The sequence below is a fragment of the Delphinus delphis genome, chromosome 21 (assembly GCF_949987515.2).
Source record: "Delphinus delphis chromosome 21, mDelDel1.2, whole genome shotgun sequence".
NCBI lineage: Eukaryota > Metazoa > Chordata > Mammalia > Artiodactyla > Delphinidae > Delphinus > Delphinus delphis.
Genome location: NC_082703.1, coordinates 9,192,719 through 9,208,750, shown reverse-complemented (window position 1 = coordinate 9,208,750; position 16,032 = coordinate 9,192,719).

The window sequence follows — 16,032 nt, the reverse complement described above, 5'->3', positions numbered from 1 at the left end:
CGGACTGGGGCACGAACCCGCGTCCCCTGCATTGGCAGGTGGACTCTCAACCACTGCGCCACCAGGGAAGCCCGAGCCAAAGCACTCTTGAATCTACTTTCATTTTCAGACCATGACAACTTTTAGGAGAGATTAACTTTTTTTTTTTTTTTTAGGAGAGATTAACTTTTCACTTGGTAAAATATTGCATTAATTGTCCTTGTCTTTCTTAGAAGGTATCCCTCTAAAACACCAATGTGTTATTAGCACACAGAGCCCTGTACACCAACAATTTTAATATTTGAGATGGGGTTCTGAAGCTCACTACTTTCCAGATAACTGAGAGACCAAATAGAGAATGAGTCACCCCAAGTAATTCGCATATAAGAGGCATCAGAAACTTAGAATAATGCAAATGCGTTTTTAGAAAGAAATTTCACAAATTTGGGAAAACGTGAGGAAATGTCAGCCAAACATGAATACGATCCATTCTTTTAAGTCGTTGTTTCCCCAGCATGAGCTTACTGATGTTTGGACAAACATGAATCTTCTGAGTACCTGAAAACGGAAGTGAGGATGAGGTCGGCAGTGATCTTCTTTGGCGGATGAGGATAGCAAAAAGAGCAGAAATGAATTCAGACTCTCCTCCTTGCACGCTCTACACATCTCAAGTTAAGAGTCTGGCTGTGAATTAACAGTACGGCGTTGGTTTGTGCTTCAATCTGTTCACGTTCCTCACTCTGGCTCAAAAAGAAGAGCATTTGAAGATTTTCTGTGTTCTGACAAATGTTATCCTTTCCATCCACACCCCCACCCCCAGTTCCTTCTGTACATTAACCAACTGCTCTGACTTCCCCCCGAGAATTCACACTCTTCTAAAATGATGCCTATGTGGTTGCTATCAAGCCTTGGTGCCTGGCAAAACACCCCATACATACAAGTCTCTTCTGCGGGGTTGATGTAAGATTGGGAAGGAGCCATCAGGAGATGGCATAGCTTCATGCTGCTGTAGGGACAGTGGGTTTCCATCTGCTGTACCCACACTCAAGCTGCAGTTTCTTCCCATGAACACAGAGATTTTGTAGCGGGCACTAGTTGACTCTCCTAAATCTATTTCACTAACTTTCTATTTTGAAACAGAAAGATGGCTTGAGGAAGGCCCCAGCTCGGGGTGAGTCCTCATTGGTCTGAGTCTTTCCCATGCCATTGTTGATGCAATCAGCCCCAAAGGATGGGCTTTATGCAGCTTTGAGTTGTTGATTTCAGGGTTCAGCTTACACCTGGCTTGAGACTTCATTCTTCTTTCTTTCCAAAGGTGGGGACGGCAGAGTGAGGTATCTCAAGGAAGATGTGAGTTAGAGATTGTAATTACCTTTGCAGAATAGTATAGTATTAATAGATAAAGTGAAGAAATCTGGACTCAGGCGCTGGTATAATTACTTATTAATTCCATGATGTATTATGTAGCTTACTTTTCCTGATTACATGATTTTTTATCAGTGGATAGGGGAAAAAATTAACCCTTCCTTCCAGGATTTTTGTGTATATTATATGATTAAGCTTTACGGAAAATTGAAAAAGTGGAAAAGACATTTGGAAAAGTCTAAACACTTAATTTTAAACACACTTAAACATGTGTGGTGGTATCATCCTGCAACACCTTTTAGCAAAACACCAGGGGCTTTAAATTGAATCGTTCACACATCCTCCTGTCTCACCTCAAATGAGGATTATGCGAATGCAGTAGGACAAAATAAGTGGCCTCTCACCGAACAGACCGTATCAGTGTATACTAAAGGAAGACGGAAACGAGCAGCGCGTGGAAGCACAGGAAAGATCAAGGTGACGAGGAAGAGAACACTGTCACTTGTTGATCCATAAAGAGACAGTCAAAAGCTACTCCGGGGCTTCTCTGGTGGCGCAGTGGTTGAGAGTCCGCCTGCCGATGAAGGGGACGCAGGTTCGTGCCCCAGTCTGGGAAGATCCCACATGCCGCGGAGCGGCTGGGCCCGTGAGCCATGGCCGCTGAGCCTGCGCGTCCGGAGCCCGTGCTCCGCAACGGGAGAGGCCACAACAGTGAGAGGCCCGCGTACCGCAAAAAAAAAAAAAAAAAAGCTCCTCCAGTGGCCTTGGACTTGTCTTTGGCGGAGCCTCTGAGAAGCCTGCATGGTGTGTGACCATAAGAGAGATGGCGAGTGGGAAGATTTGGAGGATAAACCATTGAGATCTGGGGTCCTTCTGGCTTCAACTTGGGTTTTTCCAAATCAAAGTATCTTTAACAGAGACATCAGCTACCTACATGTGGGGCTAAGTGGTGAAAAGAACAAAACTGCTTTTAAGAAGGAAATGAGGGGTATTTGTTGTTACTGCCTAAAAGGTTAGGATAAAGAAGAGAGAAAGGAAAGAGGCCTGAGAAAGAGAACCAGAGGCTGCAGGTCTCCTGAAAATGCCCAAGGGACCTATTTGAAGACCAAAAAGTATTTAAGAAATTTACATTGTTTGAGGTAAATCTCTCCATCCAGTAAAATCAACAAAGTTAAGTCTCTGTTAAAGTGGTTTTACTAGTTCTTATCTATGGGAGTAGCTGGGTTTTTTTTTTTTTTTCCAGGTACATACTTATTAATATAGTCCAAGCGTGCATCACACATTTTTGTGATTATTTCTACTTAATTTTTATTAAACAAACAGCTTATAATTTAGCACAGAGCTTTGCACATACTGGAAGCGGCCAAGATTAGACAGGCCCAGGTAATGCAACGCAGTCACATTGGCTGATGAGGATTTTCCTTCCCATCCTCTAGCCACATGCTGGTGAAGGGATTAAATTAAGTGACATTAGGGAGGCAACAGGAGAGAAAAGGAAATACGACATTGAATAATTTTCAAGCTGGATAATTCAGCCGTAAAATAACTGATGCTAGCATACCACCTCCACAGTCTCTCAGGGGCTGTAGAAATACTATTCACGGCACTTTTGTTCAGAAGCTGTTCTTCCAGCCCTGCTGCAACAGCTGCTTGTGATGTTCAGCTGGGAAACCCAGGCAGATGTCGCACATCTTCCTTTTTATCACCTCCTACAGGAGTGCGATGTGAATCAAAGGGGCGTTTATATTGTTAAGGCCGCCGAAAAGGAAACACAGTCCCCAAGTTTCCTGAGGTACGGGGCTAAGCATAACTTGATTTTCCAAGGGAAGAGACTCTGAGTGTTTACATGGGATGTTTAGGCAAGAAGGAATAAAGATGAGAAAAACAGACCATGTAGGAAGAAAACTGCACTCAGGAAATGAAGTACGTACAGAGAACAGCAGTCATATTCCTAAATTAACAAACACGTGTTTAACGGAGAGGAAGGTTTCGTTGCAGTGGTCTTGGCTTACTTCTCTGTTTTAGCAGGGCTTTCTGCTTAAAATTGGAAGCTGTGTTGAGGGTCTCCACTTGCATTATTATTACCCCAGGGACAACACTTGGCGTGGGAAATGGGAGGGAGACACTATAATTGCTATTTATAGGTCGCTTCAAGCTCATTCCATTAAATTTCTACCTTAGAGTTTATTTTTAATGTACATATTCAATAGCATATTTATATCACCTACATATTTGCTTATTTATACACATATATACACTGAATCCTTAAAAAACATTTCCGCAATTAGGAATTTATAGTAAAACATCTGGATAAGACTATTCTAAAGGATTTATGGATTCATCAGGGATCTGTTTATAGGAGGGATTCAGAAAACTCCTGGGAACAAGCTTTATCTTACTTTGTGTCTGGCAGTTCAATAGAAACTCAGTGGCAATACTTGGCACGTGGCCTGAGGTTTTTCCCTCAGGACTTGGGCAGATACAAGGTGTCTTTGCAGACACCTGCCTAGGAAAGACCCTTTTGTAACAGCCTGAGAAGAACAGCATTTTGTGATGCTGTAAAGCAATAAGACTAAGAGCAGGGTGAACTCTTTTCAAATTGTAAATAAATGACTGATTTCAATGATTTTTCCTCTGTCTTATTAAGTTGTCACCTATTTGGACACTACGGATGGAACTGAAACCCTGAGAATCGGTAACCCCATCATCCAAGGCTCTACAGGATCTCTTTCTATTGCTGTACATGATGGAAGTCCAGACATACCATAGTCTGCTACAGAGGCAAGCATTTTCTTAATAACCAGTTCACTGAAGAAGCTAAATATGTCTGGAGATATAGCATGCGGAAGTGACATCTAATTTTTAATTTTGAAACTATTTGTGGTTGAAGCACCAAAGTCTGTTGTCATTAGTCATGTATTTCTGCAAAGGATGTAAAATAACGGGACATTTTATTATGAGCTTCAGGTGTAGACTTAGGTCAGAACTTAGGTCAGGTGTAGACTTAGGTCAGAACTTTATTATGAGCTTCAGGTGTAGACTTAGGTCAGAACTTTAGTTGGACTTTTTTCAAACAAAAATATTTGGGTAGAAATTTGCTGCACCCCTCCACGGGCAAACAAAAGAAAAAAAAAGAAAATTCTGATGATTTTGGAAATCCATCAAGTATAATGGTTTAAGATAGTCTTGGAGTGAAACTTGATTTTTGCTTTGCGATTTGAGCATCCCTTTAACCTGGATTCCCCTAAAGTGAAGCCGGCCGTGACTCTAGGGTTAGATGAGGCAAGACTCATGAAGACTGGGGCTTTATGATATTTTTACTCCCCACAATTGGGAAAATCTACAGAAATTCAAAATCGCTTTTCGGTGCCATGAAATAACAAGGGATTTGAGCGTATCTACCCTGATCACCACAAAATCAAATAAACTAAAAATAACTTAGTTGGGAGACAGATGGGGAATTCCCCTGGGAAGGCTTTCTTTCATGGGAGTCTTTGGGGCATAAATGGTGGAACTGTCACTGATTTATAACTTTTTTCTTATTGAGAAGAGCCAGGCCAGATGAGGTCCATCAACACGAGGGCAAACTATTTAACCATATTCACATCCTTTTGGCTTATTTTCCATTAACCTCACTGCTTGTTTTGCACCGAGTTTGTTCTGAGTGCCAGTATTCCCTCGTGACTTGGGTTAAAGGGGAAAAAACACAAAACGGGAAACTTTACAGGAGATTGAACACGGAATAGCTCTTTCCCAGGGCCCCAGTGGTGAGTGAAGTCTGAGTGAATCAGGAATAAACTCTGACAGCCAATGAGCAGACCTCAAATTGGCTCCAAGTCATTCTATCATCATTCTATAATTACATCGTCACGAACAGTGGATTTACATGTGTTAAGATTCATTTAGAAATGGCGCATGAGCACCTGCAATTTGGCATTCCAGTTCCAGTCCCAGTGTATCAAACACTTGATTAATAAACTCTGAAGTGTTGAAATGATTCTCTGTCATTAATCATATTCTCTTCTACCTCTATATTACCTGAAATCATTAGAGGAGGAGAAAGCCTGAAATGTAATCAGGTTCCAGCTTGTTAATGCAATAACTAGATGCTTAGCCTCAAATAGGCAAAAGAAATTAAGTAAGTGGGAAATTACACTAGATGTGGTTTTTATTTGGGGCGGGGGTGACTGTGGGGCAATCCTTCTTCAAAGCAGGGGATATCTAATGAAAATCACCTATGAATAATAAGAGAATTTATGACTATAGACAGAGTTTCATCTACTAGAATTAAGAGTCTGAGGACCTTGTTCCTTTGGGCAAAAGGAAACCCCCCAGTAGCAACTCAGGAATTTATCCCAGTTTTTTGGGGTTTTTTTTTTTTGGTGGAGCTATTGGAAATGAACCATGCAAAAGCTGCAGGAAGCTTTTTTTTTTTTTACATCATCCCTTATCTCATTCATATTCACACACATTTAATTCACACATCAATCAGTGCTTACCGGGAGATAATATAGTCTCTTTGAGGTATGGATGTGTCTATATTTCAGTGAGATCGAGTAGCCTCTTGGTCGAGGTGTTTAAAAAGATTGCAACAAAATTCAGGACATACTGGGTACAAAGTCATACAATGTACATCAGCTGGTCGATGCAGACTTTTTCCCTATCAGGGATGCACTGAATTATTGTGCACATAAGAATTAATGTCTACTTACAAAATTGTACAGGATAAAAGATTTTTACAAAGCAAAGAAAAATCTTTTGAATCAGACAAGCTGAATCACTGTGAGTGTTGAATCCTAATATTGAAAGAGATTTTAATATTCAGACTGGAGTTGGGAAGAGATATTTACCTTGAATCAGATAACTCCGATGTGCACTTTGTTTCTTATAATTTAAATATTAAATTTTTCTAGTGTCAAAGATCCTGAAAAAGCAACCCTGCACTGTAACTTTTTAGAAGCTGTGTTAGTATAGTTATTTCTTTATTTTTATTTTTTTAATTTTTATTGGAGTATAGTTGATTGACAATGTTGTGCTGGTTTCTGCTGTACAGCAAAGTGAATTACTTATACATATACATAGATCCACTCTTTTTTAGACTCTTTTCCCATATAGATCATTACAGAGTATTGAGTAGAGTTCCCTGTGCTATACAGTAGGTCCTTATTACTTATATGTTTTATATATAGTAGTGTGTATGTGTCAATCCCAACCTGCCAATTTATCCCTCGCCCTCTTTCCCCGCTGGTAACCATAAGTTTGTTTTTACACCTATGATTCTATTTATGTTTTGTGAATAAGTGCATTTGTATCATTTTTTTACATTAAACATATAAGCGTATTTCTTAAATGCTCTTAGCTAACTAGATCACCATCCTGTGATGTGCCGGACTGCTATTTCTTGGTTTATACATTGAATAGTTTGCTGAAATATGCTATTTTACCAATTATCTTATATTATTGAACTGGCCCTAGAAGTTACTGAAGCTAAGAATGGAAAAAATGGATATATACACACCCCAGGCCCACACTCATGCACATACCCAGCAGTTCAATTCGGTGGTCTTCTCTCATTATTTGTAAAGTGACCGACTGGGCCAGGTGACCTCTGGATGGCCTCCAGCTCCCATTCTCCAGGAATCTTCACTGAATGCGCAGAGATGTAAGGTCCATGAAGACGAGGACTTTGGATTTCCTGTCCACTCAAATTTTTAAAGTACATTTACATCCGTTACTTCACTTGTTCCCACAGCAATCCTATTAAGCAGGAACATCCGACTGATAGCTTCATTTTACAGAAGGGAAGCCTGAAGCCAAGAAGCGATCTTCCAAATCTCATAAACCAGTGGCTGAGTTGGGACCTCATCCTAAGTCTTCTCACACAGAATTACATCTTGGATCTAGAGTCAGTGGTATCCTGTTGAATGTTTAACAGTCTGATCTCTGGGGATATATATATATACTACTATATATATATAAATCAAATTTCCTGATATAAAGGATGTATAACATACAATTAACAAATAATCATACAAATACGCGTTCCTCTTTATCGTAAATTCCTATAGCCAATTGATTCCTATAGAATGCGTTTGCTGATCTCTGCCAGATATTTGCATTTGAAGCCAACCTACCACTGCAATTCAACTACGATTTGACAACTAGGGCTTCCTCCTAATTTAATAGCTCTCCCCTAATAAATTTATCATCATTAAATCTGATATGTGATGTAGTATAAAATGACTTCTCATCTTTGTGTAAGTTATATTAATTAAATTGAAACCTTTTTCAACTTCAACACTAAATCAATCCCCAATTTGTTGGGTCTCCTGATTTTGGTGGTGTAAATACTCTGGCCAGGTTCAAGCCACCAATGTGATATGACTGAACACAAATTTGGGAAGAGATGTACAAGGACCCACTGTTGTATAGTGTTTCCACTCTACAGATACAACAGACATAAATATACTCGGCATCATAGGCAATGGTAAAGTGTTGTCAAGTAGTTAGGAAGTAATGAGTTTCAAGTATTTATTACCTTTGCCTTTAACATAAGTTATTTAATTGTAAGCTTTTATAATTTAAGTTTTAACAATGACTGCATTTAACAATCAGGTTGCAAAAATTCCTGAAAATTTAACAATTAGCTCTTACAAACAAGACCACCCGGACCTTGCTTCCCAAGTAATTCCATGCATTCCAGGTTTTACTATTTTAGTATTCAGGTATGAAAAATACTTTGCCTACCTTGAGTTAAGTCTATTTGACCTTAAGATGCTCATGATATTTTTGTTTTGTGGTAGTAGTTGTTGTGCAGCCAGATACTTGGTGTGAATAAGGAAATGTTGGACTCTCTGATTGAGGTTCTCTAGGCCCGCAGTGCATTTGCTTCCCCACTACTGCCATCATTCTGGCTTCAGATGCTCGCTACTGGGCATCTGGATGGATTTCCTAGGCTCCTGGCCAGCTTCCTCATCCCCGTCACCTTCAGGGCATCACTGGCTTTCCTGCTTCCTGCCCTTGTGCCGCTCCACCCACCAGTTCTCCTGTCCCATCCTTCAGAGACCTGGCACATTATCTGTACACATGTAACCTTATTAAATCTCTAATCCTATAGCCATGTAAAAACCAAAGCAAACCAACATACTAAAATGAAATATTATTTTGACTGCATCTCAGTGCAGCATTATGTATATATAGTTTGATTATATATATATATATATGTTGAGGTCAGTGGAAGATAGTATAAAATGAACATGAACTTTTCCTTTCCCATGGCTGCAGACCATCCTTAAAGAACATAGTCTTTCCCTATAACGGGTACTTGTTTATCACGCGATATTCTTCTCAAAGCTCTATCTTTATTCCCTTTACCAGTTAGACAAAGTAAAAAAAAACAAGAATGGTGAGAGGGGTTCATGCATGTTTCCACTGAACAATTAACTGTCCGTGGTAGTCAGGATTCTAAGATGCGCCCCTTCAAATTTTACCCCCTAGAGTACACCCCCGTGTAATCCCTTTGCTTTGTGTGCAGAAGCTGTGAATACAATAGGATATCACTCCTGAGCTTAGCTGCTTATCAAGTGACTTGATCTCTCAAAACAGAGATCATTCTGGGTGGACCTGATCTGATTAGAGGACCTTTTAAAGAAGGTGAAATGTCATAAAACTGTGCTCCTGCTGGCCCAGGAAAAAAGCAAATAGCCAGGCTTTGAATTACTTATCAGGGCCGTGTGGCATGGAACTGTAGTAGCCTCTAGTTACTGAGAGACGTCCCAGTAACTTTAACGTCTTCTTAAAGTTACTCTCGAGCATGGTAGCCAGAAAAATATTTTTAAGGACATAATTTAGATTATTTCTCTTCACAGCCTAAGATGCTCCACTGCTTCTCATCTCCATCAGAATACAAGCCAAAAGCATTAAAATGGCACTATATTATCTTAGCCGAGCACGACTGCTACCCTCTCCTTTTGCATTCCCCCTGTCATTCTTACTCAGCTCCACCCACACATGCCTCCTTTCCGTTTTCTGAACTCTTCCTTCTGCCATATTGTTCCCTATGTGTGGAATGCTCTTTCCTCACAAATCTTTGTATCTTATCCCCTGATCTCCTTCAGATCTTTGCTTCTTCCTCACTGAGGCTTTTTACTAACCATCTCATTTAAATCCTAATCACCCCACTACAGCCTAACATTTTCCCTTCTCCTTTCTTGCTTTATTCTTCCCTCATTTATCATGATCGGATGTGCTAAACACTTAACTCACTTATTTATTGAATCAATGCCTCATCTTAAAATATAAGCTCTATGAAAGCAAGTATGTTTGCCTATTCTGTTCACTATACCTTCCCAGCACCCAGAAAAGGCACATAGTAGGTGCTCAGTAAACATTTGGACATTCCTTATAGCAACAAATTATAACACATCTTGCAGCTTATTGCACTTTATAAACACTGGATCCTAATGAATTAACAGTCTGTCAGTGATTTTAAAATGAACCTTAGCCTGTTAATTAGCAAATGGTGGCCGTGTTGAAAAGTGATTCCTGGAGATATCCCTGAATGTTACCTTATCAACATTTTAATTAAAAATTGGATAGGGCTTCCCTGGTGGCGCAGTGGTTGGGGTTCCGCCTGCCGATGCAGGGGACGCGGGTTCGTGCCCCGGTCCGGGAAGATCCCACATGCCGCGGAGCAGCTGGGCCCGTGAGCCATGGCCGCTGAGCCTGCGCGTCCAGAGCCTGTGCTCCGCAACGGGAGAGGCCACAGCAGTGAGAGGCCCACGTACCACAAACAACAACAACAACAACAACAACAAAATTGGATAAAGACATAATCAAAACAGTTTCAGTCACCCAAAACTGAAAGAGTTATTGAAATACAAGAAGTAGATTACTGATTTAACATCTATTAACCCCTTCTTTCTTCTCAACATAAATACAATTTAAAGAAAGCTGACTGCTCTCACCTTACAGATGAGGACATGATTAGTCTAAGAAGGTCCTATTACTTTGCCAGAGATAGTTCAGAAATGAGCACGTCATCTTAATCTGATCAATGGGAAAAAGTTTGCTGGAGGCTTCTAACAACATCTTTAAGTCTTAAGAGAGAGCCACGAAAACTACTCTTGCTATCTTTTATGTGATCAAGGACACAGTCGCTTTGAATGTGCCTGGCAGCCACTGTGTGACCATGAGGATGCATCATTTCATGACGAAGCTGTAGAAAGCACATTGGAAAGAAAGGATGGACCTTAAACACCGATGACGTAAAACCCCTGCATCGATAATTTTTGAAGTCCACTCTACATCTACTTTAATGACAACAAACCGGTAGTTTTCCTTGTTCAAGTGAGTTTCATATAGGTAACTGTTACTTGGAGCTGGAGGCATTTTAATTGTGAGAAAGAAATGAAATATGAGCTATCAGAGAAACTACTAAAAATTTCTTGTATTGTCCCACAAGTATCATGGAACAAAATTCACAATAGTAAATTTAACAGAAAATGTAAATTTCTATATATACACTGGCAGTCAGTTACCTAAGTAAAGGAAGGAGTGACCAGACTTAATAACATTTCATGGTAAAAGCCTTTAGCAGTTCTTATTGACTACAGACTCAATATAAACGAGCAAAGAGATGCAAGTGCAATAAATTCAACTGTAATCTAAGACCAGATTAATAGGAATATAATACGTACAGAATAAAATCTGGGTCTCCATTATTCATGCAGAGGGCAATATTTCATTAAAAAGCAAATTTTAAAAATGGAAAATAGTTAAACAATTAAAAGTGATTTGAAGTAAGCCCAGTCCTTACATACATTTCTCGGTCAACATTAAAGAAGATTTATTTCAAAGAGCAACCACCTCCTCTTAAAATCATCTTTCCTTCATTCCTTTCTCTCACCAACCTTCTTAGAGTCTTTGCCCGCTTAAAAGATTTTCTTCCTTCCATCTCTCACCCTTACCTCTCGTCTCTATTTTCCACACTATAGGCCTCAATGTTTCCCTTGATTCGTTCTCTTCTTTTTTACTTGTTATTATTTTCTGTTTATGAGTAAATCTTAATCTTTCCAATACGATTATCCCAGCACGGCAGCTGTTGAGGTTAGGTTCTCTCTCTTCCATCTCCTCTCAATTAATTAGTTTTATTTATATAGTAAAATTATTTACTGGCAACCTAGAGGGATATGTGGAACAAATTTTTCCATAGTGGATGGGAAAGCAAGCCTATCTAGATATGCATAGTTTTGGGAACCATTTCAATAATATCCAGCTTAAGGGAGCGTAATTCCCCTGTATCCTGAGCTGATCAGATTTCACATGGAGGATATAATGTTCAATTGCCAGTATAATATTTTAACAGAGATATTAAAACAACGATAACGTAGTGTGATGTTAAGTCAGCACGTGAAGTAAGAAATGATTCAGGGAACTGGAAAAGCTTGGTTTAGAAAAGCTCTGTGCATTAGAGCTTTCTGATACGATGGAAATGTTCTGTGCTGTCCAAATGGGTAGTGAACACCTGAAATGTGAAATATGGCCACTTTGAATGACTTTTAAATCTTATTTAATTTTTTTGTTTGTTTGTTTCGTTTTGCGGTACGCAGGCCTCTCACTGTCGCGGCCCCTCCCGCTGCGGATCAACAGGCTCCGGACCCGCAGGCCCAGGGGCCATGGCTCACGGGCCTAGCCGCTCCGCGGCATGTGGGATCCTCCCGGACTGGGGCATGAACCCGTGTCCCCTGCATCGGCAGGCGGACTCTCAACCACTGCGCCACCAGGGAAGCCCTAAATCTTATTTAATTTTAATTCATTTAAATTAAGATGTAAACAGCTACTGTATTAATCAGGATTCCATCAGAGAAACAGAACTGATTACATGTACACAGAGAGAGCAATTAACTTACTGCAATGAACTGGCTTATGTGATTATGGGGCCTTGCTAGGCAAGTGTAAAACCCACAGCAGAGGGCTATCTGAAAACTCCTGGGTAAACCTTGGGCAGGAGCTAAAGCTGTATTCCAGGAGCAGAATCTCTTCTTGTTCAGGGAAATCTCAGTTGTGCTCTTATAAATCTTTTGACTGATTGAATAAGACCCACCCATATTACTGAGGATAATCTCCTTTACTAAAGTCGACTGGTTGTATCAATAGATGTAAACCACATCTGCAAAATACCTTTCCCAGTAGCACCTAGATTAGTGATTGATTATATAACAGGCACAAAACCCTAACTAAGTTGATACATAAACCTAACCATGTGGGTTGGTGGCTACCATGTTGGACAGGGCAGGTTTGGAGAAAAGGAAATTAGGTTGGGTGTAATTGATCACTTCACATATTGGAATAACTGTTATGGGAATAGAGCACAGCTTTATAACCGTGTTCTTATAGGGGATGGGATCCACAGCTTAAAGTTTGAACCTCCCTGTTCAACTTAATGAGAGGAAGGATTACCATTTTAAAAATACCCAAACTGAGAATGGACCGCCTGGCAAAATAATAAGCCCCCAGTCTCCAGGACTCTGAAGAAGTGATGCAGTGAGACTTTTTTACCCAGCATGGACCTGTCATAGATGTAGCAGAAGTTGTTTTTTAGGTAGGGTTTGATCTAGATCGGCTTAAGGTTCCATAACTTTCAGAGGCATAGCAACAAAGAAAAATATCATAGGCAGACTTACAACCAAGAAATTCTATTCAGGAGAGAGATGACATGTGACTTTTCTTGGCATGTTCCTTTAGATAGGAGGCTTGAAGGAAACATTAGTAAAACAAGGCAAAGCACACAATGAAGCAATGATATAGTTGTGTAAGTTTGAATCTTGATAATCAATTCCTTCCACTCCTGTCTCAAAGCACGGCATAGAGTACAATGAGATTAGCCAGTTTGGTAAAGAACTGTGAGTTTGCAGTGAAACTTGGATTTAACTGAACTTAAATTTTTTTTCTATAAGATGTATCACCAGTACAGACAAAATTATGCTACAAAATTTGCCTTACTGCCTTCAATTATGTCACTTGTACCTTTGTCACCAGTCTTCACGTGAAACATACAAAATCCTAATCCTTCTTGCCTTGACAAATCTTTTCTCAACCATGAATCAGAAACTCATCCATACACCAAAGCATAAGTGACTAACAATCGCTTGAGATAAATATCTTCTCGGAGTGTCAATGAAATCATGAAATCTAATCCTTATATTTCATATATAAGGAAGTATTGAGGTTCAGTGAGAAAAAGTGGTGCATTTAAGATTACATAGTTATACTGGTCCAACCAGGGATGGAACGCCTGTCCCCCATTCACTGTGCAGTGTGTCATTTTAACTACACTAGCTTTTAAAGTAATAAATTGCATCGGGAGTGAAAAATCAAACTGAAGGCATTCACTTTCAACAATTTAATTTAGATCTTCAGCAAGGCTTCAAGGGCTACATTTGGGAATGGAATGAATTATCCTCTTGGCCCTGACATCACATTATGCTAGGTAGTTACTTCCTTCTGTAAGACACTTCTACAAACAGAAACAGACACCCCCAACAGGTGTTCCTACCAATTTTCTGTATCGCTTTGATTGGTACTTGATGACAGACCGGCTTGGAGCCATAATGGAGCTCCTCATACTGGGACCGAAGCACCTGCAGCTAAGGAACAGTGGAAAGAAGGATGGAGTTGGCAACACTTTTGATCCATTCTACAGAAAGCCAAATTATGATACTCAGGGATGGAGATGAAGTGGTTTGTTTATTTGTTCTTACTCCAGATAAGGAGGTTAAAACCAGATACAAGAAAAACATCAGCAGGAGGAGGCTTGTTTCCAAAACACCCTGTTCAGGCTGATTTAGAATCTGAAGCTAAAGAAATCTTGAGGAGCATGTAAAGGGCTATTAACAATTGTTTGCAATGTTCACTAGAAGTTGGCCAATTGGTACTTCATCAAGAATTCTCTTATGTCTTCTGTTTCACCAACTGTACTATGTTTTTCTTTTCCTTTCCTTTCCTTTCTTTCTGTGTGTCTCTCTCTCCCTCCCTCTTTCTTCCTTCCTTTTTCCTTTCTTTTTTTACCTTTAAGAATTTTTGCAATTACTGTGGAGTTATGTGATGTTCTTTCTGTAAAAGATATATATATCCTTTAATATATATTAAACAGGCTAATTTTTAAATTGGAGATCTATATATAAAAGAAAATACAGATAGGAGTTTGTGTGACTAAAGATGTTTTTAAAAAAATCTTACTTCATATCATACTTGCTTCATCGATTTTCTCACTCTGATTTTTACTAATTTTGCTAAAGCTTTGAGCTTTGATTTCCATAGTATATGCTTTACCTGCGAAATTGAATCACTGCCTATAGCTAGGAGTTCTCAGATATTATTTTATGATTTGGATCTGAAACTTGTGCAATCCTGAGACAACTCTCTTGAGACATCAACTTTCTTTACACTCTTCTTTAGGACACAGTCGGAAAGAGGTATAAAAAAATTAAGGCAGTATGCAAATACATTTATGTAATAAATATTTTTCTCATGTATAAAAACAAATATCACTTTGCATTTGAAGAAGATCCAATTATATACAGAATAATTTCTTCTCTCATGGATTGGCAGGTTAAAAGAATACAACACACACACACAGACACAGACACAAAAGATTTACACACCAACAGAGAATCATAGCATCATTGTTTCTATTCACCACCTCCCATTCCCCTACACCCAGCCCTTCTCTGTGGAACACTAGTCCAGTCAGATATATATGATCAAACACATTTGGGAAAAAGAATATGTGTATATTACCCCAAGCCTTTTTGATCTACCTTTCAGAACTTATAAAATGTATTAAAGATCAGTTTATTTTTTGTTTAACTTAGCATTTTCTAAACTTACTCATCCACTTAATTTTTTCTATAGCACTTATTTTTTAAAACTTTTTATTTTATATTGGAGTATAGTTGATTAACAATGTTGTGTTATTTTCAGGTGTACAGCAAAGTGATTCATTTATACATATATTGATACATGTATCTATTTAGCACTTATTAACCCACAATGCTTACTTATATTCCACAGGATACTAGATTCATATAACTCATTTTTGGAAATTCTGACCTAGATAAAAGAATGCAATAATAATCATCAGTGTTGAATGGTGGGGTAATGGGTTAGTATGATTTTTTGTTGTCGTACTTCATTCACATTGAATACAGACCAATTTACAACATGAGAAAATGATTATTTGACCAACTAAATGGAATAGGGATCGCTTTTTTTTCTTTTTAACATCTTTATTGGAGTATAATTGCTTTACAATGTTGTGTTAGTTTCTGCTGTATAACAAAGTGAATCAGCTATATGTATACATATATCCCCATATCCCCTCCCTCTTGCATCTCCCTCCCACCCTCCTTATCCCACCCCTCTAGGTGGTCACAAAGCACTGAGCTGATCTCCCTGTGCCATGCAGATGCTTCCTGCTAGCTATCTATTTTACGTTTGGTAGTGTATATATGGCAATGCTACTCTCTCACTTCATCCCAGCTTACCCTGCCCCCTCCCCGTGTCCTCAAGTCCATTCTCTACGTCTGTGTCATTATTCCTGTCCTATCCCTAGGTTCATCAGAATCTTTTTTGTTTTTTTTAGATTCCATATATATATTAGCATATGGTATTTGTTTTTCTCTTTCT